Source organism: Dermacentor andersoni, chromosome 4, assembly GCF_023375885.2.
Source record: "Dermacentor andersoni chromosome 4, qqDerAnde1_hic_scaffold, whole genome shotgun sequence".
Classification (NCBI taxonomy): Eukaryota; Metazoa; Arthropoda; class Arachnida; order Ixodida; family Ixodidae; genus Dermacentor; species Dermacentor andersoni.
The window spans coordinates 41,505,395-41,531,516 of NC_092817.1; the positions used below are offsets into that span (position 1 = coordinate 41,505,395).

The 26,122-nt window shown below is 48.4% G+C and overlaps 1 protein-coding gene across 3 annotated transcripts in view; it reads left to right on the top strand.

The window, feature by feature from the left end:
• The first annotated feature begins 139 nt into the window (after nt 1-139).
• Nucleotides 140-26,122, top strand: part of LOC126536992 (uncharacterized) — a 426,514-nt gene continuing 400,531 nt past the window's right edge. For all 3 annotated transcript variants that reach the window (XM_055073633.2, XM_055073634.2, XM_050184076.3), the window contains exon 1: nt 140-701. The gene's annotated coding sequence lies outside the window, so the exon portion shown is untranslated. The remainder of the gene's footprint in view (nt 702-26,122) is intronic.

Sequence of the window (26,122 nt, forward strand, 5' to 3'; positions counted from 1 at the left end):
TAGCGTGGAATGCTCAGCATTGACGCGTCGACATACCGATATTTCGTTATCACTTGTTTGCGCTTTAGATTTACGGATTAAAATCTCCAATGTACGAACTTTATATTTCGCCAGACCTCCTTACCGCACGTCGATGCTGTCAGTCACTTTCAGTGCACATATTAGCATGATAAATGCCCAATCTTCATCTTAAGGAAAAGTGTTACGTGAGGCAAAAGTATGTGCAATAACTTCGCACTTAGTGCACGGTCGCCGCTAGCTGACACCAATACATTTTAATAGCGGCGTCCCATTTGACTGACCACAGGGACATAGGTGCGTTGACATCGGCGTGCCTTTGAGGTGTTTGTTGCGTCGTTAGCGAAAACTTTAACTCCGATAAACCCCTGAGGCACGAGAAATGAAATGTGCAGAGCCGCTGATTCGCTGTCGAAGCTGCGCTGAGGCGCACAGCGCCGTCCGCCAAAAACGAAACTAGCACAAAAGCCACGGGCGGACGGAATAGAGCGTCTCGGGTTTTCGCTGGCTAGCCATCCCCAGGAAACTGTTGGTTGGCCGTGCTCTCGGCTGGTTGTTCGCTAGTTCGCTGGCCATCCGTTTGTGCGTGTCCGTGTGTGTATGTGTGTGAGTGCGCGTGTGACTTGTCATGTTGAGGTGTCCATTTGCCAGCAGGAAAAAGTTTGCCCCCACGAGACATTACGGTAAGTTAAAAGATATCTTCGTATCTCTCGGCCCGCGGAAATTTCATTGGTTGCGCGACGAGTGGAAGCCGCAGACACTTTGCCGTCAGCCAGTGAGCACATTACAGCGAGCGTGCGCCACTTAAAAAAACAAAAACAAAATAAAGATTAAGCCTCTCTACCTCTAGATTCGGGACGCCGAAAGAACTAGGCAATAGCATGGACGCTTTCCCTGATCTTCAGGAATATGTGACACCAGTGCTACGAGATGTGGGGATACCGATGCGTTCCATGTACGGGCCGCCTGGCACGGAAACAACCTGTCGATTTTCTGTCAGGTGTCGGGTGTGCGCTAGCGAGCGCCCCCCTCACTCCCCTCCTCCCTACCCCCCTTTTACTCGGGACGCTTCGACCGGGGGTTTCTGTGTGTGGTTCGGTCATATCTGTTAATTGCTCCGTTTATTGCACCGGCTGAAAACTGGCGGGGTCCGAGTAAGCGAACCGTCCTTCTCTGTCGAGAAGGAACGCCTTCGACCACGGACGCTCGGCGACGATTGCTTCTTTTTTGCTCCTGTCTCGTATGCTGCTGCGACGTCGTCGCCTTGGCTGCTCGGCTTTTGTAGTGGTTGGACGCTTCGGTAAGTCCGGCAAGAATAAAAGAAACCTTGCTACCGCGGTCAGTGATGCACCACTGTCCAAGCAACAAGAGACATTCCGGCGGCCTGCGGCGCGCGATCTGTCCGAGCAGCGCTTGGGTTTTTTCGCCGATCGGAACCGAAGTGGGAAAAACACGCTTCGGAAACTTGTCCTATGCTTCGTGCGCAACATTTCGTGTTGTTTCTTTCTTCTCCCTCTCTATCTCCGTAGAAGTGAGCCTCTTTACTCGAGCTGTGGCGGAAAGCAGCGTAGACCGCAGTGTGTGTGTCGTCGCGTACGCGTAGGCACGAGCCGCTTTCATCGAGGCATGCGGCCCTGCGTAAGCTGGCTCAGCAGTCGCGAAAGGGCAAAACAACGCCGTACACTCACCGGTCATTTTTGCGGTTGCGCCAACGACTGCGTTCGCGTTGTGTGTCGTCTCGCTTTCACGCACGCCAACAACTTCGGACAAGCGGCTGACTGTGACGCCGTCGTTGGGAAGTCGAAAGCAGCGATAGGGTTTGTGAAAGCCAGCAACCGGCGACTTGGTCAACTGTTCAGTGTTCATAGAAAAAACAGTTCGAATCAGCGGTTGAACAACGCTGTCAATGACGTTCCGAGAGGTGGCACGCGCTTGCGCAAAGTTGTAAGTCTTGTGTCAAGGCCAGTCACGCGTAAGGGGCGGGGTATCACCGATTGCATAGGTAGGACATTCGTTCGGCTGAGCAGAGGGGGCATGTTTTCAGGAAAGTCTGCCGGTTGGTTCATCAATATTCAGTCCCGAAAAAGAAAACAGCGTCGCTCGTGCTTAGTGTCAGCCAAGAAGCCTTCATGCGCGCTTGTTTGGACCTGCCATTTCCGCGTGTGAACTAATCAACGCTATCTGGCCAGTTCTGGGAACTCGGGTGTCAAACGGCACGACTACAGCTGGCGAGACGAAACAAACAGCTCGCCCCTACGAGATATTTATCATATGAGGGGGATGTGTAGCTACTGGCACGTTATCGTTGTCTGTTTCCGACCAGTGTGACCGACAACTGGAGATGTCACCCAGTGGAATGCTAAGTGTCCAGTGCAAATTAGAAGCCGCTGCCTGTACGATGCGGAGCGAGTTTGACACTGTAAAAAACATCGCCGTTCTGATACCAAAATTGCGAGACACCGAGGTTTCGTTTTTTTTTTCTGTCTTTCTTTCTTTAAATGAGAGGTTAGCCAAATTGGTGCGACTGTAGCATTACGTCATCATTCAGTAATCGATATGTGGTATATCATAGAGAATCGAGCCTATGGCATAAATAACACCAATGGCTTTACCACCCCGACTTGCTACGTCAGTGTGAGCAAGATTCTCCAGAGAAAGAGGGAGAGGTTATTTACAGGAGCGGCACAGGTCTTAGTGAGCTGACGCGCGCTAGCATGCTGCCCTGCATAGGGATAGAGCGCGCGGGGGGGGGGGAAGTATAAGGATGAATGATGAGGAGAAGGGAAGGTAGGCTCTGTAGCTTTTTGTCGTGGATGCATCCAGTCACAGCAAAGAAGCCTATTGGCGAACGCTGCCTACTTGGGTGAGGATTGTAGTTCGTGTTACTGGGGCTGTAAGGCTAGTAGTGTTCCTGTCGCAATGGCCGAGCACGTGCTCCGCCCCAGTTACACTAACAAACCTGAACCAGTCGTACTAGCATTATTGAAGAGGTTCACGGAATCGTTCTTTCGACAACATTCGTGATGTCTGTATTAGTGGTATCTGTAAAGGAACCTTCTTCAGAAATGTCTCCCTTCTCAAAGCTGTTACATCTAGAGAACAAAATGGATCGGAGTTCGTCTTAACTGTCCTTATTTCGTAACATTCGGTCGAGATCGGTAAGAAGTCATGGTGTCTGGAGCGTGGGTTGATCCTCATAACGGTTCAACCTCGCTCGTAATCTGCTGCTCGTTATGTATGTATGTATGTATGTATGTATGTATGTATGTATGTATGTATGTATGTATGTATGTATGTATGTATGTATGTATGTATGTATGTATGTATGTATGTATGTATGTATGTATGTATGTATGTATGTATGTATGTATGTATGTATGTATGTATGTATGTATGTATGGTGCATAAACACTGAAGATGACATCTCTTCCCTTCTTCGTTACGATATTACCAAAGCTGGCTGTTGCCATGCATAAGTGGCCTCTATGACCAATAAAATTGAATGCAGGCCTGTGTTAATTTAGACAAGCCGCCATATTTGTAAACGGACACACTACAGGCAAAAAGAGCACACGACTATGATACCTTCATCTTTCTTTGCTGTTGGCCGCTTTGAAAAGTAGCTTTTTGAAACTGACACACGTTTATTATAAATTTGCCTGCCAAGGAAACGCGTGCCCGTAAAATTATCGTGGGCGTGCGTATCAACGCTTCCTACACACAATGGGACGGCAGTATACCGCCGCATTTTCGTAATATCACGCTTCGAAGCCTTGTGATCAGCGATTACTTGGGATCTTGTATCTCGACAGCAGTGCGTCTGATTAGCCGCCTCCCTGTGTCGTCTGTATCTTCATGGCGCACCTTTTCACTGTTGTCCCGTGGGCGCTGCCATGTTTGATCACGTGGTGACCATTGCTTGCCTCAGTTGTGTCCATTTCCTCTGTGTTCATAATGGATGTACGTGACGCCGGTGCGGCATTGCAAATCTCTGGTTCGGCGGATATCGCAGACTGTTACTGGTTGGACGACACACAAAGCTTTGCCTATAGCTTCAAAGGACATGTAAGCGCTTTCGGAGCGCTTTACGGTATGTCTAAATGGCGCGAGCAGCGTGTACGGTGCTTGTACTAAAAGCGGGGCTTAAGATGTATTCCAAGCTATCCTAACTTTCCGCTTATGAATTCAATCATTATCAATGTGTTTAGCTCTTTGTTCTTTATTTAGCAAAACTTTTAAGCAGCGGCTTTCTACGTTTCCGACTACGTAAAGTTCCGAGGGTGGTGCTTTTTCTCTGCCTGATCGCTCGCGGGGGTACTCCGTTGCGATAGATTGGTTCTTGCTGGGCACAAGGCTTGTAACATATATGTTCTGGACGTTGTAACAGATTGTAGAAAATGCGTACTATCGCTAGTCACTCGCTTACTGCGTGGACCATTACAAAACGTTCAGCTTCTAACATTATTGTGCTGTCGTTGTAGTCGCCGTCTTCAGCTGCATGCTTCAGCGCATTGATTGGAATGTGCGCCCGTTCACTTATTATTGATACGTTGATGATAGAATGGGCGTAAGTTTGCGCCTGAGTTGGGGTGGATGTGTGTAGATAACGTGCGAGAAACTTACTATATGCCAAGAAGCGGCGCTACTCTTTTTGTCGCCGTATAACAAGCGGTACTCACTCGTGTAGGCGGTCCGGAGTTGAAGTCCTTTCCTTCAACGGTAGGACTACAAAGCTGGCGGATAAGTGAACGTGTCTCTCTATATATCCTCGAGGGAAGCCGTGCATCGCGAAGATCCTACACCATAGGCAGTCCTTGTAGCAGCGTTCCCTGAACTTGGACGCACAGATTCATTCCATTCCTTAATATTTTGCAGCCAACAACTGTACACGTCTTCACTCCACCGTCCCATATTTTGCTGCATGAATGGCGCACAGTGCATTAGCGAAAACCAAGTTGCATTTCCGACAGCTGATCGCACAGAAGCAGGGCAGAAGAGGTAATAGTTTCGTATTCGTGCGCTTTCGCTGAGGCAATATGCGGCACGCCGCCGAAAGCGCCATCTCGTTTCTCTACAGCAAACTGTTTTGTAAAAAGGGTCAATATCAGATTCATTACCGTTTGATAGTCAAGAGTTCGACGCAATACTGTCGCTTAGGTAAAATCACTGTTAGGCACGAAGCAGCTAGGTCACTGACCATAGTAAAAACAAAGTAAGAGAGAGACATAGAGACGATAAACTTTTATTTAGAAAACTAGCAGGAAATTCTTCCTAGATTAGCTGGGCCCTCAGTCCGAGGCTCCATTGCCATGCGCGACTTCGAGAGTCCGCTGGATCAGCCGTTGCTGTTCCTGCCGACTTGAGCTGAGCAACGTAGACCCCTAAGAGGAAAGGGAAGCGTTGGGGATAGGAGGAACACCCAAATGATTACTTACGTTACACCCGCCGCGGTAACTAAGTGGCTATGGCTGCTGATCGCGAGGTCCCGTGTTCGATCCCGGCCGCAGCGGCCGCATTCTGATGAGGGCGCAATGGAAAAACGCTCGACCGTTAAAGCACAGGTGGTCAAAATTAATCTAATGTCTCCGACTACGGCGTGCCTCATAATCAGATGGTACTTCTGGCAGGTAAAACCTCGGGATTTTCTTTAGTTCTCTCTCTTCTTTTTTTTTTTCTTGGTGTGACGTTTCTAATCCCGTGGTGAACCCTTATTTCATTTATGCAATCTGACTCACTCGGCTGCACCGTTCCGTCTAACACGTTGAAGGGATGAGGCTCTACCGAGTGATCATTTTTATTCTTTCCGGAATTTTTAGAAATTGCTTATGCCAGATAGCATAATTCTACTCGAGCTGGATTATTCGAAGAGGTGGACATTGCTAGCAATAGAAATCGAAACGCATTCAAATAATTAAAAAAAAATCACTACTTCCTAATTAATTACTTTACGGCACATTTTGCAATTTACGAATTGCAGCTGGTCAGTTTGCAAGACGGGTCCACTTGAAATGAATCTCCAGGATGATACCAGTTTCTAGATATTATTGCCTAATGTGTGGGACGAAATACATGGGCGTTCCAGTTACTTTTGTGCGGCAGTGCATAAAAGCGTTTTGTTAAAGCAAGTAGAACAACAGTGCAGTTTTACGGCGAGTTTGATGGCACATATCTCGAAACTGGCGTCATCCTGGAAATTCGTTCCAAGTGGATACGCCTTGCAAACTCACTGGCTACATTTTATAAACTGAAATATGCGCCGTAAAGTAAATATTTAAGACGGTAATTGGGGATTTCTTTAAAATATTATTCGAGTATGTGTTTATATGTCCCGTGCTAGTAATGTCTGCCTCTCTCTATAATTAGGTTCAAGGACTAGAATTATGTTGCCTGCAACAGGCGATTTCTAAATGTACTGAACAATTATCACCCCGTATAGTCACATAACCGTGGTTATACGTATAAACCAGGCGTTCAAATGAAACAACCTGGATACTATAGTTCGCAGATATCGGACGCGCATTCTGGAGAGGGGGTCGTGGCCTCGCCGCATGGACTTTGGCAAGCGCAGCTACCGTGCCTCAATGACGGCCCACACTTAAAAAATAAGAAAAAGAAAGATAAGGAAACGTTCGTATTTTACTACCTCGGACGGACTTTTACGAACGTTTTACTGCCTACTTATTAACACAAGTGATCCATTCCAGTCCATAAAGGTCAAGTTAGTAACTCTACTACCTCGATCATCTTGCCGTTGTCCACTATACCTTACAATGACAGTTTTATACAAAATATAGATAAGCTATAGTTTCTTTCACTGTGTTCGGTTAGCAGTTACGTTCTACGTCATCGCGTGCGTACATGCGGACAGTACGCTATAAAATGTTATGTCCGTAACTTTTATTATTTATTCTTATACATAGGAGTTCACCAGTACTAGCTGTGCCCCCGCCCCCCCATACCGTTATACCCCCGCCCCCCTAGTAGCGCTATAGTGCTCGTGAAACCTTTTATAAAGTGCGTATCGCGTAGTACCTTTGTTATTCATCCATGTGTATACGTGGTTTTGTTGTTTACCGTTCATTCATGAATTTCTGTGCATAGTTGGCAGAGTCGAGCACCATCCGTGCCCGTCACCATATGAACGGGCCCTGCCCGGGCTTGCTGGAAAAACTTAGTCTATACATGCCTTAAAACTGTAATTTCCTCGGCGGTGTATTCTAAGGCATTGCAATCAAACTACATGCCGTGACAATGAAACATTGCGAACGGCCTTTTCGTACGAAGCACGTGTGCAGCTAACCTGAAAAGGCCGACAGAGGCAGATCCTGGGCTAAAAATTTTTGAGAAGGCATTTTGTGGTACGCACAAGTTTACAGGACTCCCGTGTACACTTTAAGCTGTAAACCTCCAATAGTTACGCGCACTAGTAAATTTGTGACAGTTTCGCCAGAAGGCGAAGCATTGACAGCGGCAGCGAGGTTTAGCGTTGCGCTCGATAGCTTCCCTGCACTCCTCTAACAATACGCTGAGGCGACATGGCGATGCGCTCCATGCGAGGCCACTACATGTTTGCAGAGCAAGAACAGTGACCTCCGACAGGCACATGCCGTGTAGCTTGAATTTTGGCTGCGGCGTTGCCCGGGCGTCGCACCTGGGTGGTGCACGAGATGAAGAGAGACGGAAGACTGGTAATCCTTTCATGGCAGCGCTCGACGTTGAAGCTGTTCTTTCCAGTGTGTGCACCGTGGTGTGGTAAGCACACGGCTTCTCAGTGGGAATGCTATTCTGCGAGCGCACGAGGCTAATGGCAGCTGCAGAAGCCCAGCAACTTGATGGGCTATTTGTTTTTGTTAACACACAGCGTTGGACACGATGGAGCGCTACAGCTGGCCCGGTCTCGTACCCCGCGCGCGGGGGACTTGGCTTCGACGCTTTTGCAGCTAAAAGCAACTCTCTATGCGCGCGTGCTATGCGCATTCGCGTCGGCACCGTGACAACGCGGCGGCGCGGGTGCCGGTCTCTTCGGTGTCTTAATTGCTATCGCAATAAAATGGCTCTTCTAAATATATAATTCTTACAGGAAGAATGCAAAGCTTATAGAATTTATCAGGCGCAAAAGCAGCTAAATGTACAAACGCGCGCATTCAAACTTAGGGACGAAATAAAAAAAAAAGTTCAGGTGGGACATGGATTGCCATACCAACCCATCTGAGCCCACGACGATATATATATAATCCATGAGTTGGAGGCTCGTGAAGAACACTGCGAATACTGTTAAGGCGGAAGCTTCTCTTTATTATTGTTATTGTTTCACATCACATGTCTGTGTTTTTGGATTTATCTTATGTACGCGCTCCATAACCGCCCTCCCCACCCCCCACACGCACCCCCCACCCCGTTATGTAATACCTTGAAGAGTTATTTAGGGGGCCTTTAAGGTTTACTAAATGATGATGATGATAAATGCGTACTGCGGTGATCATAAAGAAATCGTCATTGTTTTGCAATAAATAAAAAGGCGGCAAATTAACTTAATTGGAAGAATTGTCGAGAGCGATGAAAGAGTGCAATCGCAAAAAGCTGTAAGAGCTGTAGGTCGTATCGAGAGCGTTTGTAGTATATATATATATATAACCTTTTTTCGCGTGAACAAAGCTTCTTTTTAGCAACAAAGTAATAAAGATATGATACTTCTCACACAAGTAAACCAAGCAAAATAAGGTTAAATGTTTTTGATTTTGTTTGCTAAGGTAATCAACCGCCAGTTTTTTTTTTTTTTTTCCAATTTGTCACTTTAACTTTGCACAGAATACCTCGGATCTATGCAGAGCGCCCGCATCTGTTCGAAGGTCCGACCCATAGGCTCACCAGGGAACGGGCTCGGGGCTGGCCCGGGCCCGTGGCTTGAAGCGTGAGCCCGGCCCAGGCCCGAAGCCTTCCAAGTCTGAGCCTGGCCCGGGCCTGCTAGAAATCGTTTTACCCGGCCCTGCCCGACCCACGGGCCGGCAGTGCTCTATGCTAGAGGCTCTAACATAAGTTGCCTGTGGTAACCTTGATCAACTAGGTACCATGGCGAATGAGTGGGACGAAGAGAATGCGGCTTTCATTTTTTTCCTTGTTTGCTTTTACAATGGCATCGACCTGATATGATAATCGAAATGGCGCTTATAAATAATCTACGTTTTTCTTTAAAGAGTGCGTCGCCGCATGAGAGTTGAAGCTACAGCTGCCGTCGGCCACTCAGGAGCCCAATTGGGCGAATTGTGCAGAAGCACGTGACCGCATCCCGCGTGGGCTTGAGCGACTGAGCGTTTAAGGCCTGCGCCGTTTATTGCTCTTTGGATGCGCGGCGAGGCCTGGAGTGAATGGGCGGATTTCTGCTCGCGTCTCACGCGAACAACGTCGTGTGCTGTCTTTCGGAGCGCGTTGGTGGAAGGGGTTAAACAGTTTCCCCTTTCTCATCGCGAGCGCGTTCGCTAGAGGGAGAAGGCGAGCGGAATATGTTTTACTTCAGCAACCTTCGGTGGGATACTCCGTCATATGTCGTCGAGGGGGCATCGTGTTCGTCTGGATGCTTTGGCTTCGGAGGTGGTCCTACGGTATACGAAGTGATTTATGCTATGCGAGAGAGGGCCATAGCATTAGGCGCAAGTCCTATGAGGGCGGGGGGCGGGGTACTCAGCTCCAATTACAGTGGACGGATGGAGTGTGCGGCTATAGATACACGGATTCGCGAGAGCGTGATGAGTATTCGCGGTAATTATGCGAGGCGCATGGGATACTGCTCTCGTTTGCTGACGGCGTGAGGGTTTTCCTGGGCGATGTTCAACGGGACGAGCAGTGGCATCATCTGTGTAGCAGAGTTGGGGCTTGCGCCCGTCAAATGCGATATGTTGCGGTACGGTGGAATCGCGCGGCAGCGGCGATGCCACAATAGCCAGCGGGAGCCGACTGATGAAGCAGGCTCTATAGCTTATACCGGTGTCACAGGGCGCACTTTCGATCGCGATCAAGCCAGATCCGAATCGAAATTCTCGACCGCGATTGGCTCCCTCGCGCAGCTTGCGTAAATAGACCTATCGCGACCGAAAAATTCGATCCGGATCGGGCTTGATCGCGATCGAAAGTGCGCCGTGTGACGCCCGTATTAGAGATCGGTCGATGTTGCGCGTGGGGAAGCGCGAGTCCGCTGAACTTGGTCCTTCTTTCTCCAACTCCAACTCCAACTTCGTAGCCCGGAAATGTCTACCCCGACGGCACACGCATTCCAGAATCCCTCCGTGTGTCTGCGCTCTTCCTGGTTATACCTAACTCCGGTAGGAGAACTCTACCTCTGGAGGCTCACGGCTGGGGCGGCCGTTACCTCTTCCGTAACTTATCCCAGGTGCTCAGCATCTCTAAACGCGTTGTAAAGGGCCGAAACTTCGGCGCGTGCAGTGGATATGTACACAGGCTACAAGAGAGGAAATGCTTACAGGTGCCGGCGTAAGGACAGACCAGACCGCGGGCTGTAGCAGTTCATTGCGGACAAGTTCCACTGGCTACTTGTTCAGCTTCATCACGAAGAACCGCTGCAGCGCGCATTCATATGACTGTAATGCCGTGTGACAGACCGTGTGGTCAAAGCTTTTCTTTTTTCTCTTTTTCATTTTTACGTTTAACAAAGCACGCATACCTGTTTAACTGTGTTTCGGCTTCTGGCTTCGGATTTGACTGCCTCTGAGAAGCGCTTTTCGCCGTGCACACGAAAAATATTTTAGCGGCACTGGGTGCGCTTTAGGCGAGCAAGCAGTGTGTTTTCGTCAGAATTGCAATTCGAGGCTAACCGGCACCGCCAGCGTTGTGTGAAACTGTCGTAGTCGCGCCATTTGTTGGTGACGCACGATCAGAACTACAAGCAACCGAAAAAGAGGACAAGTGGGTCGCCTCTCTGATTTCCTGTCCGTCGCCGATTTACCAGCGCGATAGGTATTTGACCTCGAAGCTAAAACGTGCAGAAAGACGATGACGACAACGTCTTCACGTACAAGCACACACGAACTCAAAACTTGCGTCTCACTCTCCGCGCACACTTTCCTTGCCTCTCAAGTGTTTCCGCACACTTTTTTTTAGCACGCCCAAAATTATACGATCGCCTTGTATAGGCAGTGATACGTAACGCTAAATGATGCTGTATAATGTCAGATTCGCTTTTCGGAACTCTCAGTTCTGGCAGAAAAAAAAAAAAAAAAGACAGAGAAAGCTCGCCCGAGCGAGTCTTGGGGTTGACGTCTTTGTAACTTGTGCATTACGACAAAAGACGCGCTACAGATTTCAGTGACGGACGTGTCCAGCAGCCACCGTAGTGGACCTTGCAGAGAAAGCGGAACGTTTAGTCGGCGTTAAAAGGTGTCGAATCACAAGACACGACGTGCGTGACTTTGTAGAAAAACGCCGCAGCGGCTCAGTATACGATGAAAGACGCGCAGCGAATGTCGCAGCGAACCTCGCTTAGACACTCGTTCGGTCGCCTCCCATGTGCTTGCTGCTCGTTGTGAAGGCCGATGTAGCAACACACAAGGCAACCGAGCGAGCCGGGGTGATTGTCGAAACGTCGCGATGTCCTGTTCCCACGTGACCACAAACTGTGTCAGGGCATGACGTCATGGCAGCGTATCCTTGTGGGCAACGGAATAGAAACTGGCTGTAGAAAAGTCATTTTTAATTATTAAGAACGCTCTGAAGCTTGTCGGTATTTTTTATAGGGTTCAGGGGAGGTCTATGACCTTCGTTCAGTTTTTAAAAAAAATATGAGTAGTCGAGAATATTGTGTCAGTAGCCATTTTAAAAAACATCGGGGCAGCGTGAAATCGTGGTCAAATTGCTTTCCTCGGATTTGTGAGGACCGATTCTGTCCTCGTGCGTCTCTTTCATTGTGTGTACGTTCTTAGGGGCGTTCGAATAGTGGTTTTTGAGACCGAATCGAATACGAATCGAGTAGTGCCGGAAGCTAATCGAATATTAAATAGTTTTCGAATTGTTTTCGAATAATTAACAGCCGTTATCACAATTATATGAAACGATCTTTAGCTCCTAGTGTTCCTGAAGTTCACAAGCTTCTGTCATTACATAGTACATTATGAAGCGTTGTTTATTAAAAGCGCAAATAGAGCATTTGGAGCAAGAAAGCACTTTCTTCGCATGCACAGGACTCTTCAGAGAGTGCGAATGCTCGTTGTATAGCCTGTAAAGTATGGCTACCTACGCGGCATGGCCTGCTCCACTACGCAAGTTCCGATGTTTTATGTCTATAACGTTCGTGGGGGTGAAAATTTACCGTAGTTTTGCTCCATTTTTATGTTTAATTGGGTGCAGTTCACGTCTCGACATGTTCGAAAAGTATTTCCATTTACGAATAATGACTATACGATTTGACAATCCAAACGGACACGACACATTTCGATTGGTTATTCGAAAGTTTTGAATTTCGCACACCCCTATATGTTTTAGTTCGCGCTGCTATGACCTCAAGATTCTTTTCTTGTCGTCACTTCTTTGTGCTCAGGGCTTGACATATGTCAAGCCCTGAGCAAGTTGAATCGCACTTGTTATCGAAAAAAAAGAAGAAAAGAATGGGTCACAATTAGTCACTCAATGCCAAAAACGCAGTCAATTATCGTTACAAATGACACTTTCGAAAAAGCAGTCTACCAAATGACATCCAAAAGAAAGCGTGACTTTTGTATCGGATGCCGCGGTAGCTGTGACATTATCAAATAACATAAGTTTGGCGATCATTGCAAGGATCATTACGCACGGTATTGCCTCCCCATCTGCTTCTCTCAGTTTTTTAAGATCTTTTTTTTTTTGTTGTTGTTGCTTAGGAAAGTATGCGCACCTTGCGATAATGATTGCTTAACTGTATGCAACATGGTTTCTTTGTATGCAACCTTTATCTTCAAGAAACTGTCATATCTAAGCCTCTGCCGCATATGTGCTAATGGCGAGACGCACATTAGCATCAAGAAAATACTTCAGTGGTTGTTGCGCTAATTAACTAAAATATGCTGAGTATAAGATTTTCATAAATCTTAGTGCACGTCTTGTTATTGCAAAATTGAAGTCGAGGAGTAGTGAAGTCGTGTCTTTCTAGCAGAAATTCTAAGACTATAGCACCACTCTCGAGATATCCACTCCCAATATCTGCTAAAAAAAAAAAAAAATGCCTTGGCGTTCCAGTTATGATCGTCCCGAACTGTAAGATGCACGATTTTTGAATAATGTTAACTGGAACGCCAAATTATTTCGTTGCACGTTTAAAGTCGCGTATTTCGAAAGTGGTGCTACTTAGCAGACACGACTTTACTGATGTTGTTCAACATGTGTCCTAAAGTTAGTTTATGACCAGTTAATTAGCCTATCTTAGTTAATGAGGAAGTTATAGCTGAACATTTTCTTGCTCCTTGTGTCCGCCTAGACACGATAGAGGCTCCGATAGGACAGTTTCTTTAAAGAAGGAAAGTATTCCGCCTAAATAGAAACAGCTCGTATATTCGAATGCGCAGACTGTGTTGGCATCGCCGCGAGCACCTCGAGTACAATGCGACACTCGCGTGTTTGCTTGCTGTGTGCTTCTAGAACTTGTGCTGGCTATTCGTGGGGCTCGATAGAGTTACTCAATCTTGCGGTAGGGTCGATTTGTTTTATATTTACTTTGCCCGCACGAATGGCATGTGGCCGCGGATACCACTTCCCCCTACGCTTGGAGCAAATTGGCGTATCTGGATTTCAGATCTGAAACGTTGAGCCTACACGAGTAATTTCCCCCACTTGTGTTTCTTTTTTTGAGGAGCTGCGTCGCTGGTTAGCCGCCATTGCTGCATCTTGCGGCGCTCGATGGGGCTGTGCACGTCGACATGGCGAGGCGCTCATTTCATTGTCTGTCAAAGTGGACATCTTACGATGGGCAGCGCAGTGATGAGACTCAGTAGAGTGTTTTAGTTGAGCGTGTTTACGCTCCGCTAAGCAGTTAAGCGGAGCGGAAGCGCGAATGCGCATGCGCCGTCCGCTTAGCCGTAAGCGGGATAGCGGAGCGAGGAACACGGTCCGCTTAGAAGCTGCCTGAGCGGAGCGTGCCGCGCAGCACTTTGGCTAGCGTTGGCGTCAGAACGGATTGGATTGGTTGCCGAAAGCAAGCGCGCTGGCTAACACGTGGCGTTCCCAAAGACTGCGCTTTATTTTCCATTGGATAAAATGGACCGGTAACGCATTACAAGCGCACGTCTAGATACTTCATGGAGAAACAAGTTATATATATACATATATACGTTTTACGGTATAAGAGTGATCATAAAGTGTTTTTATTTTCTTTCATTACCCTGAATTCAGCCACGGGGCGCTGCAACTACGAAAGGTCCGCTCCACTACGCTAAACGTGCAACTAAAACGTGAAAATCGCCCGCCGCTCCGCTGCGGCTTAGCGGGGCCGCTCGGAGCGGAGCGTACCGTAAAGACGCTCAACTAAAACACTCTAGTGACAGAAGTCGGGTATATACCACGTGATTTCCGAGATCCGGCAGCGTTTGACGAGCGTGGAAGCCGCGCCGATCCGCAGTTGTTGCTGGCAGGCGGGCGCGCGATTTGGGAATTCACTGCTGATGTCGTCCCCGTGACGAAACTACGCCCGACGTCGCGCGCGTGCGACGGCGGTCGCTTGTCCCACGTGATCCCCATCTTCATTGTCTACGATCCTGCAATCTTCTCCAGCCTTATCCTCCGTAAAACTGCACGGTTTTAATAAGGTGCAGCTGTATATACTATCGACGTGTTCGCGAGCATGCGCGATAAATTCATAGAGGACAGATAGAAAACCAAGAAAGTACTTCCATGCGAGTAGGACATCTTGTGGGCCGCGCGGCGCGATGACGCAATTTCTTTGAAGCGCCTTGCTTACTTTTCAGCAACGTCATGTGTTGAGCAACATTTCAGCCGAGAATGAGACGGGCTCCGCGCGCCCTTATTGACCTATAGTTGAGTTTGGCTGGCAGTTGAGGACAGTGAAGGGCTCGTAGCTTAAGTGCTTCTCCGCGAATTCGGAAACTGTAGGGCTTAAACTTGGGTGGCGCGGCACATTCCTTTGATCCCTTTGCGCCGTCAAGAAGTAAAAAGTAAACACGGAGAAGCCGGACCTACATTTAGAAAGATACCCGACGGGCTAAAGACACTTGTAAGAGAAATGGTACGGAACTTAAAAAAAGAAAAAAAAAATGGCGAGAAACTTCGGTGAGGATTTGAGGTTCGACAAAAAAACTAGTCAGCCGCTAGAATAAGAACAAGCGTAGTTCAAATCGTCTCTCCAGTGGAAGTGGATTTCATCTTAATTGAATTGTGAGTTTTTACGTGCCATAACCACGATCTGCATGATCATGACGCACGCCGTATAGTGGAGGGAGTCCGAATAAATTTTGACCGCCTATGGGGGTTATTTAACGCGCACCCAATGCATCGTACACGGGCGTTTTTGCATTTCGCTCTCATCGAAATGCGGCCGCCGCGGCCGGGATTTGTCCCACGACCTCGTGCTTAGCAGCGCAATGCCAAAGCCACTAAGCGACCACGGTGGGTCAGAAGTTGATTGGTGACTCGTCGATATGAGAAGGTCGCAATGACGTTGCGCTGGTGAGGTCGTAGGTTCACTCTCGCTAGCGGCGACCGCATTTCGGTGGAGACGAAATGCGAGAAACGCTCGTGTACTTAGGTTTAGGCACACTTAGTTGACCCTTTTCGCGGAGCAGTTTGTTCTAGAGAAACTAGACGGCGCTTTCTGCGGCGCGCCGCACGTAGCGTCAGCGACATGTAGTGCACGAATGCGAAGCCATTATCACTTCTACCTTGCTTCTGTGCGATCAGCTGTCGGAAACGCAACTAAGTTTTCATTAACGCGCTGTGCTCCAATCTTGCTGGATTGAATCATGTGGATTGAAGATGTGTGCAGTAGTTGGCTGCAAAAATAGTGACTGGCATATTAAGGAATGGAATGAATCTGTGTAGCCAAGTTCGCGAACCGCTGGTGCAAGTGTCCGTACGTGGTACCGGCACTTTGAGATGTACGGCTTCCTTCGAGGATACAGAAATTTGCTCGGGCGCCAACGTTGTATCGCTAACCTTCAAAGAAAGGGCGTCAGCCCCGGAACGTCGGCAAGAGTGAATACCGCTCGTTGAACAATGAAAAAGGGAGTAGCGCTGCTTCCTGTCATAGTAAGTTTCGCGCGCAGTTTTTACGCACATCTAGCCCTACTGGCACAGAAACTTCTGCCGGCTCCGTCGCCAAGGTGTCACGAATAAGTGAATGGGCGCACACTTGGAATATATGCGCGCTATATACGCACAATAAATGACGGACTACACCGATAGCGCACGAATGGTCGAAGCTGAATGTTTCGCGACGGTCCACAATAGTAAGCGAGTTACTAGGAATAATAAATCTTTGCTACAATGTATTACAATGTACAAGATAGCTGTGTATGAAGCTTTGTGCACAGCAAGAACAAATCTTTCAAAACTGAGCACACCCGCGATCGATAAGGCAGAAAATAATCAGTGATCGCATTGAGGAACTTCACTGAATGAGAAACATGTCAAGCTGCTGCTTCAATATAATTTCCAAATAAAGAACGGAGAGCAAAACGCACTAATCTTGACTCAATTTATGATCGAAAAGTTTGGATATCTTGGAATACATACTTAGCCCACTTTTAGAGCAAGCACCATATACGCAGCTCTCGCTGTTCGGACATATAGCTTAATCAGCTCCGAAAACGTTTTTGCATGCTCTCTGTAGCTGTGACCTAAGCTTCGTGTCGTCTACCCAGTCATTCTTTACGATATCTCCCGAAACGGAGGTTTGCTAAGTTGCACCGGCATCATACACACCCATTGTAAGCACGGAGGCAACCGAGGCAGCTGAGGCAAGCAATGGACCCGTCACCACGTGATCAAACATGACAGCGCCCACGGGATCGTCGCGAAAAGGGTCAGTAATGCACCTCAGGTGGTCAGAATTGATACGGAGTCTCCCACTATGGTGTGCCTCAAGATAATGTTGTTCTGGCGCTTGATAACGCCCAGAATTTAAATAATGTTAATTACTGGTCGATTTGGAGAGAGAGAGAGAGAGAGAGAGAGAGAGAGAGAGAGAGAGAGTGAGAGACAGAGAGAGAGAGGGAGGAAAAACATTAACGGTATCTATAGTCGGGTACAACTTTAGAAAAAGGGAGAGGCCCCGCCCAGATGACTTAAGCGCGACAGCCGATTGCCTCCGCGACTAAAATAGTCCGGCTCAAAAAACCGTGCTTCTAAAGCGCGCAGCTAGTTCTCGGTATAAACGCAGACTTCCGTATTTTGGTGACTGGTTTGGTAGAGCTCTCGTGATTTGAATGCTACAGCACGTCGGATCGCGAGAGAAAAATAACGCCGTGCCTTCAACAACGTTGCGCGTCGTCTGCTTTTTAGATTCATCACAAGGCACAAGAGAAGAAAGAGCAGCTCTGCATGGCTTTTGCGTTGGTTTACTTGTACACGAAGCATTTACTACTCGTTTTCCGAGCATAAGGAATCAGTTCCTATTTAACAAGTACTTCAAAACACCATGGAACAAACATGCAGGATGTTTGTTTGTAGCGGTATGCCGCCGCGGGATCCTGTTTTCAGAGGAAGCGTAGCGCAGCGTCAGCGATGCTCGCTGCAATTTTTCGTCGCTAGATTACGGCTTAGAATAAACGCATGCAGCACGAATGGTGCATCGTGTGCTCGCGATAATATTTCCGGCTTGGTAGACCACCACGAACAGTTCGGGAATTCACTCTGACCAGGGACAGACGCGCACGACTGACGTGATTCGGCCCAGCCCGAAGCGCTGGCGGCCATCTTCTCCATTGGTGGGGTCACCGGCCGTCCGGCTCATGACGTCAGTCTAGGGTGCGCGCCCATTGGTGGAGGCTCGTGTGCATCCGCCTCGGAGGAGTAAACGCCCCTTTTTTCTGAATTTGTGCGCGACTATAGGCTGTTGATTTTGCAACCCCCCCCAAAAAAAAGAAAGAGGGAGAGAAAGCGCAGAGTGTAGCTCATTCATTCGCATGCAAGGTGTTGCGTGTCCACAGTTTCGGGCACTGGGGTGTCGTCGCCTTCACGTATACTGCAGAAGAGCTCGTGTGGCTTTCTGTGCTGGTGAGCTGTGAGGCCAGGCTTCCAAGACTTTTCTATCTGTAAAAGGCCGATCGTACAGTCTACTCAAGGCACATTGAAGAGTCTGGCGTTGTTTGTCGAAGCGTGAACAGCGGCACATGAGATGATAAATGGTCCCTTCACATCTGCACTTAGCGCACATAGGTTAGTCAGCCATTCCAGGGCGATAACTACTGCATGAGTTAGTGCGGGCTACTCCGACGCTGTAATATTTGGGGTCGGACATTAAATAGATGATAGCTGGCCCATGCCGTCAACCAACTTATCCACGCGGAGGACGTTGTTGAAGGGGGAGACTTGTCCTCATCGAGAACGAGGAATATGGGATTTATTTACAGCATTAACATGAGAACGTTACAGTTCATCAGTCTAACATTGCTGAAAGAGGAAGGCACCCTCAGGAGCCGCCAACGGCTCCTTAAATACATTCTGTCCTCCCTAGATCCCTAGGTGAGGGAAAACCGCCGTTCGACCAAATGGAGCGTCCAAAGTCATCGTAGCCGACCCGCCTTTGAGGGGTAGGGTTTGCGCACTCACTTCCGCACAGGTTTCACTGACCACAGCGAGGTGAGAGAGTTCTCACAGACACGGGTCCTGCCCCGAGCAGGCGCCTCTTCATCCCAGTGTTGATCCTGCAGACAATGGCCGCCGTGTCTGTCCATGACTTCTAAGCCCCGTGAGACGGCCGCAAGACATCTTCTCCCAGGATTTCCACCGCTTCTGCCGGCGACGGCGAATCCACTAACAATACTTGGTCCGCCGACCGCGTTTAGTCATAGCGGCGCCGAGGGGGTGTTGATGCGGCACATCGTCGCCCCTACAATACGAGTCGCCGCAGCAGGTGGGGAAGGGTTCCATGTTTTTTTTTTTTTTTTGGCTTCTAGCGCGAAGTGAAACACGGACACAGAAAGGAGCAGACAGGACGAGCCATCCCATAGTCGCTTCTCGGAAGCTCGCCACCTCCGCAGCTGCAGCTAGCTGGGAAAATTTTGTAGGTCGGTACCCTTGCAGGCCGTTCGTAACAACGCACAGCCGACACGGCAGTGTTGCATCACGTCGTCAAAGATTTGTTGGTAACTTCAGTTATAATGATGAATCCAGGCTGTATTAGCGACGGTTGGAGTCTGCCGAGTATTCCACTGACACAACGTTATGTTATGCGCGAGAGGGCGAAGCTCTCTTGTAGTGTTTATACTCTTGACAATGGTATAAGGAGTATCGGTGCTCCCGCGCGGGCACATCGGGCAACGTCGTCGGCGAGGTGGTTACCAGCGAGCCAGTGAGAGTATGTCATGTCCTCTATGAGCAACGAAATGCCAAATTTCGTCGATTTGGGAAACCTATCGGTGGTAATTTCCACGTCGCATTCTTCGCATGCTTTGAAGGGCTGCCTTAATATATAGAGTAGCAGAATATTGCCAATTTGCAAGGTGGTTCTTTTTTCTTTTCAATATATTCAACAGCAGCGCGGAGAGCGGCAAGTTCAGAATCCGTAGATGTCGTGAGGTGTGGAGCCCTGACCTTGACTACGGCCGATCGAGGTTGAATAACAAAGGCGCCCGTCGAGCTTTCCAAGATCGAAACCGTCTGTGCAAGCATGAATTCGCGGTTCGCGTGCGAATTATGTAAAAGCTGCAATGTAATCTGCTTGAGAGCTGCAGAGGACAGGATAGCTTTCTTCGCAATTCCTGGATCTGCAAGGTACATAGGAGGAGTATAACTAGAAGCAGCGTGAAGACGACGAGGACAGGAATCGAAAAACAAACACAGGATGAGCACTGTTATGTTTGTTTTCGATTCCCGTCCTCGTTTTCTTCGCGCTTCTTGAAGTTATAGTCAAGATGAACCAACTAGCCCAAATGAAGTTGTTGCTACACGGGAGACCTTTTTTTCAGGCACCCTGAAAGAGATGGCGTTCTTGTTGAGGACAAGAATGTCAGTTACATAGAGTGCTGCATGGTTAGTCTGCCTTGCTTCTCGTCTCTGGCAAGCGAGCAAGATCGTGGTGAGGAAATCTAGATATGTGGCTAACATAGGCCGAGAATGTGTCGACAGCTACATATGTTGTTATTAGGTGATCTCCATGCCGGTGGCAATCGTTGTTGCAGTTGATGCACACCAAGGTAGCCCTAGCCATGTTCGAAGGGCATGACACTGACTGCTCTGTAGGACGTGGATGTTAGTTTTGCCATCATTGAATAGCACTGGCGCCCTATATATAGCAAGCGTACTATATAGGATACTTGGGAAGAGCGTCCCGCATTGTTAAGACATATATTTCAAAGATGTGTTCCACGTTTTGCTAGCGAGAAACCGTATAGTATGCGGGCGATAGATTCAAGCATCTCCTACGAATATGAGATCTCAGGGAGTGAGGGGGGTGGCTCTACGAAAGCTCTCTGTCGATAATAACGTCTAGGAATCGGTGAGATTTTGCATTTAAAATCTTTTTGTGGTCAGTGGAAACGGGACACCAAGTTGTGGGCTTGCCGGTAAAGGGAGGCGCTCATCTCCGCCGAAATGCTGAGGTCTTTAGCACAGAAGCATATATGTCAATAATACACATTCGTTGAATCAAGATAATGTGTCGAGTGTAAGAGTGTCTTAGAATACGATGGTTAGAATCTCAGTGGCCGCGAGGGGTGTGTTTTGCTTCTTTGCTTGGCACAGCAGGAACCGCGTATTCCCCTGTATACGCGCACGCTGTTCCATTCAAATAAGTTTTAACAGCGGAGCTGTCTAAGCTTTTAGTTCCGCCGTGGAGCGTTACCAGAAAACTCAACCCAGATGTGCGCCGCCTCGCGTTGCCTAGCTACTATATGCGAGAGCACGGAGCCACGTAACCACCTCGCACCCCACGCGCGTAGGGCGGAGTCGTAGCGTCACAGGCGAGTAAAAGCTCGGAACAGCCGGCGCGGCGACACACCTCTCGCCTTCTCTCACCGTGCGTACGTGCTGCTGCCACTAAAGGCCGAAGAAAGTCCGAACGCCCGAAGAAGGACGCCCGAGGAAGAGCGCCGTTCCGCTAAGCGAGAAGCGATGCGTCGCCGCTGAGCTGATCCGGAACACCGCGCCGATGCTGCGGCTGAGGAGAGACGACGCCTAGTCGAGGATCCCGAGTTTCAGACCAGGGAGCGCGAGAGTCGGCGCCTGAACGCTCGACGTCGCCGAGAAAGCGATCATGGTCTGCAACTGCTCGAAAACTTCCAGCGTCAAGCCCGCCGAGACAACAACTTAGCAAAACCTAACATAACCTCGGAAAACCTAGAAACAACTCTTAGCCAAGCCTACCTTAACCTCGCAAGACCTAGAAACAATGTAGCCAAGCCTACTAACACCTTAGCAAAACATAGCATAAACTCGCCAAACCTACAAACAACTTAGGCAAGCCACGTAAAAGCTAGGTGATCACTAGCTCCGCTGTTGACTCCAGCCTTGAACCACTAGTGCAAACTGCCGAAGTTTTCTTTTCCTTTTCTTTCGTATACGAATCACAATGTCTTCCACTCTTGAGGATGGGGGAGACACTTCGTTCGTATTCAAGCGCTTCTCCCAGCTTAAATTTCGGACGAAGGTCCGGCCCGCATGCGGATTGATTTTTCATTAATGGTCACCCGTGTTGGACGTCACGTCGACCACTTTATTTCGCATAATGTATCTGAGAACCGTTGAAGTTACACGCTCTTGAATAATAACGAGGTAGCATCTATATTTCATCCAAAGTTTGCTAGCGCTGTAGCTTTCAAAGCTGGCAAGGCACGAAAGTGATTGGGTATTGATCGCGAAAATGCGAACCTGTGGGCCTCGGATGTTCATGGACTGTTTCAGGAATGAATGAATTCACAACTGAATGCAGGGTGACCGGTCACATTCTTTTCCTTTGGGGATACAAGTATGTAATGGAAAACACACAGAGCAGAATACGGGACAAACAGGAAAACAAGATGGTACTCTGCAATTTGCAAACATCTATTATTTTTTATAGCGCACAATGGATCTAAGTTACGTTCAACGTGGTCTTGTCTGTGCCTAGAACTAGTGGCTTTTTTTTTTTTACTTTGATCTGCAGCTTTTGTGTGTGGTCAAGAGGACAATAGCTTAGTGTGTGTCTTTGTGTTGTGTAAAAAGATGCGTCTCTTGCTGGTGCGTACGACCGTGACCGTGTTACTGCTAAGATAACTGGCGCGATGCTATCATCCGAACATCAACTTTGCAAAAACGCCCGTGTCCCGCGTCTTATATATGGGCTCGTTAAAGATTGCCTGCTGGTCAAAAAAAAAAAAAACTGTCTCGTATCAAATCGTGGTTTTGGCACGTAAAACCCCAGAATTCAATACAGTTGGCATGTTGTGTGTGCGCGCGCGCGTGTGTGTCTGTCTCCCTGTGTGTGTTTGTACTACCGGTGCTTCGCTTCTAGCGAGGACATGGAACTAGGATTCACCCATCGAATGATTCGTGTAGCTTTCCAGTATCAGTTTCGTAAATATTTGGTCTCGCTGCGCCCCCTGCTCAATATGTGCAACAACAAACGCAGGACATTTCGCCGCATGTTCCGGCAGTGCCGTTTTTTAATCTTTTTTCTTCCACTGCTCTTGTAGGCCCCCGTGTGTTTGAATATTCCACCCGCATGTGTGACGAAACGGTAGTGTTGTTCGCGTGTCCTAACAGAAATACCCTTCGAAATGTAAGCACGCCTGAACGTTATAGTTTGTCGAAGTAACGTGTTTGCGCTACCATCCGAAACTCTTCTGGAACAAACTGTTATGGGGCAGTGTTATTCGGGCTATATGTTTTGTTTGAAGGATCGCTGTCCCTGTGTTTTCTCGGCTGTGTCACGTTATTCGGTGGAAGCGCACGTGGGGAAAATGCCATGAGTTGTCTTCTTTTTTTTTTTCTTAAAAGTGGTGATTTCGGGGAATTAATAAATTCTTCAGCGGGGATTTTCTCACGCGGGCAGTATTGCAGTTGCGTCGCTTGAAGCCACCAGGTCGAGGTATCGCATTCTGCAGTCCCAGTTAGCTTCTTCATCTCTGCTCTGCACATGCCAAGACTTTGTTAGCACACTACAAATAAAAATGGACGCTGAAGTTAAAATAAATAAAGCCGTATTAGTAGGTTAGGATTCTACAATGCCCTCCCCAAATAAAAGAAAGAGGGGAAAAAAAAGCAGATACGTGCGAATATTTACTGTTTTGAATACGTCTTGATGCTTGATTCGGAGGTTATTTAAGGTGTCCTACAACTTTGTTATTGATATGTTTGCGATTCAAGTAATAATGAAAAAGTTTTCTAATTAAAAGTAATTAAGTAATACTTCGTGATGAAAAAAATACTGGCCGTAAGTACATACAACTACGGCTACTATGCAATCGGTACGATTTCTTTAGAGCTCTTGGGTATTTTAGAAATCTTAGTCCAAGTTAGCTGGGACACCCTAAATATTGTGAGGATTGGGAGATCAATCCCACTGCTCGTAACCAGTTGTCAAGGTTGGAGTCGGGCATGAATTAGATGGTAGCTGGCCCATGCTGTCGTCCAACTTATCCACGCTGAGGACGTTGTTGAAGGGAATGACTGCTTCTCATCGAGAACGAGGAATATGGGTTTATTAACAGTATCTACATAAGGACGTTGCAGTTCATCAGTCTAGCATGACTGCGAGAGAAAGTACACTGAGCAGCCGCACAACAGCGGTTTATAAACAATCGGTTCTCCCTCGATCCCTAGGTGAGAGAAAGGTTCGACCAGTCATAGTAGACGAGCCGCCTCTCTGCGCCAGCATAGTAGACGAGCCGCCTCTCTGCGGGAGGGCTTACACACACACACTTCCGCACAGGTTCACAGACCCCACCGAGGTCAGAGAGTCTTCGCAGAACTCGGGGCTTACGTCAGGAAAGGCGCATCTTATTCCCCGAGCTGACCCCCGCAGTGTGGCCGCCGGTTCTCCAATGTCTTGCGTGCTGAAAGGCGCGTGGGACGTTGCCGCCAAATACGTTCCCTCTGGAACTACCCCGCTCGCGGCAGACCAGGTCGGCGGTGGCGTGTTCAGTCACAAAGCCTGGTTCGTCGAACTCATCTCGACAATCCCGTTACGCAGAGTGGCGGACACGGCGCATTGTCCGGCGCACACAGTAAACTTAGTGACGCCGTTTGGCTAGAGAGTGACGGTAGTTTTCCAGGAAAACTCGACGCCGCTCTCGCACCTGGCTGGCAAAACTTGCACCTCAGCAGGCCGTTCTTAATATATGTATCGATAACGATGAGATTGCATTGCACTCTAAAGGCGCCAAAGGGTGTTATATGACACGTTTAGATAACTTTTACTGCGTCACACCCGCGGTCCAAGTATATGAGAAGATACTTTGAAATCCTTGACGTCACACTGATGCAGTGGCGCTGATGTTTTCCGCGCGAAATTCGTTAAATCAAAGTTACCCCTTCACTTCCGCTACTCTAGTAATCGGCTCGTTTTCGCGAAATGAGCGAAAATAGAATTATCGGTGCAACTGATTGTTTTTCTTCCTTCCAAGTTGTTGCGTCTCCGTTGACACTGGCACATCGTTGACAGCATAATTAGTAACATGATTTTAATGGTGTAGTTTCGCAGGTTTCGTCGCAGCACAGCACCGTTGCGGCGACGTGCGTAGCGTATTGGTAGTTGTGATTAGTAATAAAGAAATAAGCCGGTGTCAGATGTTAGATGACTCTTTCTTTTTTTGTGTCATGGGGGCAGGCCGACTTTCACTGGCTGGAGCTCATTCCTTGCAGCGGCCACGATCCGGTCTTGCCCGAAGAGTCCTGGTGTTGACTGGAAAGTGGTTTGGATGTAACACTGATTCAGTGCCCTGGTTCGCGTCGGCCGGCAGCGGCGGACGGTGCAACCGCGAGGAATCACGTGCGAGCTGGTTGTATCTAAACACGGCGCATCCAGGGTGGCGGCGTCTACACGCCAACGAGAGTTTGCGTGAAAAATCCACGGCGACACACGCGTCACGTTCGGCTCTCGTAGCAAGCTTGTTCGCCGGAGGCTCGAAAGGGCGCGGTCGACTCGCTAATGGGGAGCGACGGGGGCACATCTGCGAGCGCGTGAAGCGTGTAATGCCCACACAACAGCAAGTGTTGGCCTCTTGTACCAGCAGTTCCTAACCGTAAGTGATCTGGAAGCCTATGCGCTACTACGACTTGTTTTTGCCACGGCTGCCCATCGGGAACGAGGATGAAACGAGAAAAGAAAAAGAAACCCGCGGATATTGCGCTCGGGCGTAAATTCGACACCCTAAATACTCTCTCCCCCAATGTTGCCCTCGTGTGACCTCAGAGTGCAATGTATCGCCACACACGACCACTTTGCTGTACTATAGCCGCTCGATGCAACTGTGCCTTTTCATCGAGCGGCCATGGCACGGCCGTGTTTGAGGGGGGGGTTGGTCGTGACCCGTTCCGCCGCCATGCAATGACGAAATCTTAGTTTTCCATATCTCGATCGTTATGTTCGTACATCCCATAAATGCGAGCGTGTTCTTTTTTTTTTTTTTTTTTTTTTTATCCGGTGTCGAAATATATATTTGAGGAAACGTGGCACGACTCACTGCGCAATAGGTAGACCATCTCATTATTCCTTAATTACGGTGGCTCACACGACTCGCCACGGTAGCCCAGTGGCAAGGGCGTTGTGCTGCACTATAAAAATAATTACACCCTTAAAATGCGTAACAGCGTGTGAGTTGTAGACTGATTTACACAAAGTGTATTCGCTTTTCAGGGTGTAAATTATATTACGGTGTGCCGCGTTCGAGGTCGCGAGCTCGATCCCTGCCGCTGCGGCCGCGTTGCGATGGTGGGCGATATGCAGGAAAACGTTCGTGTACTTGTATTTGGTTGC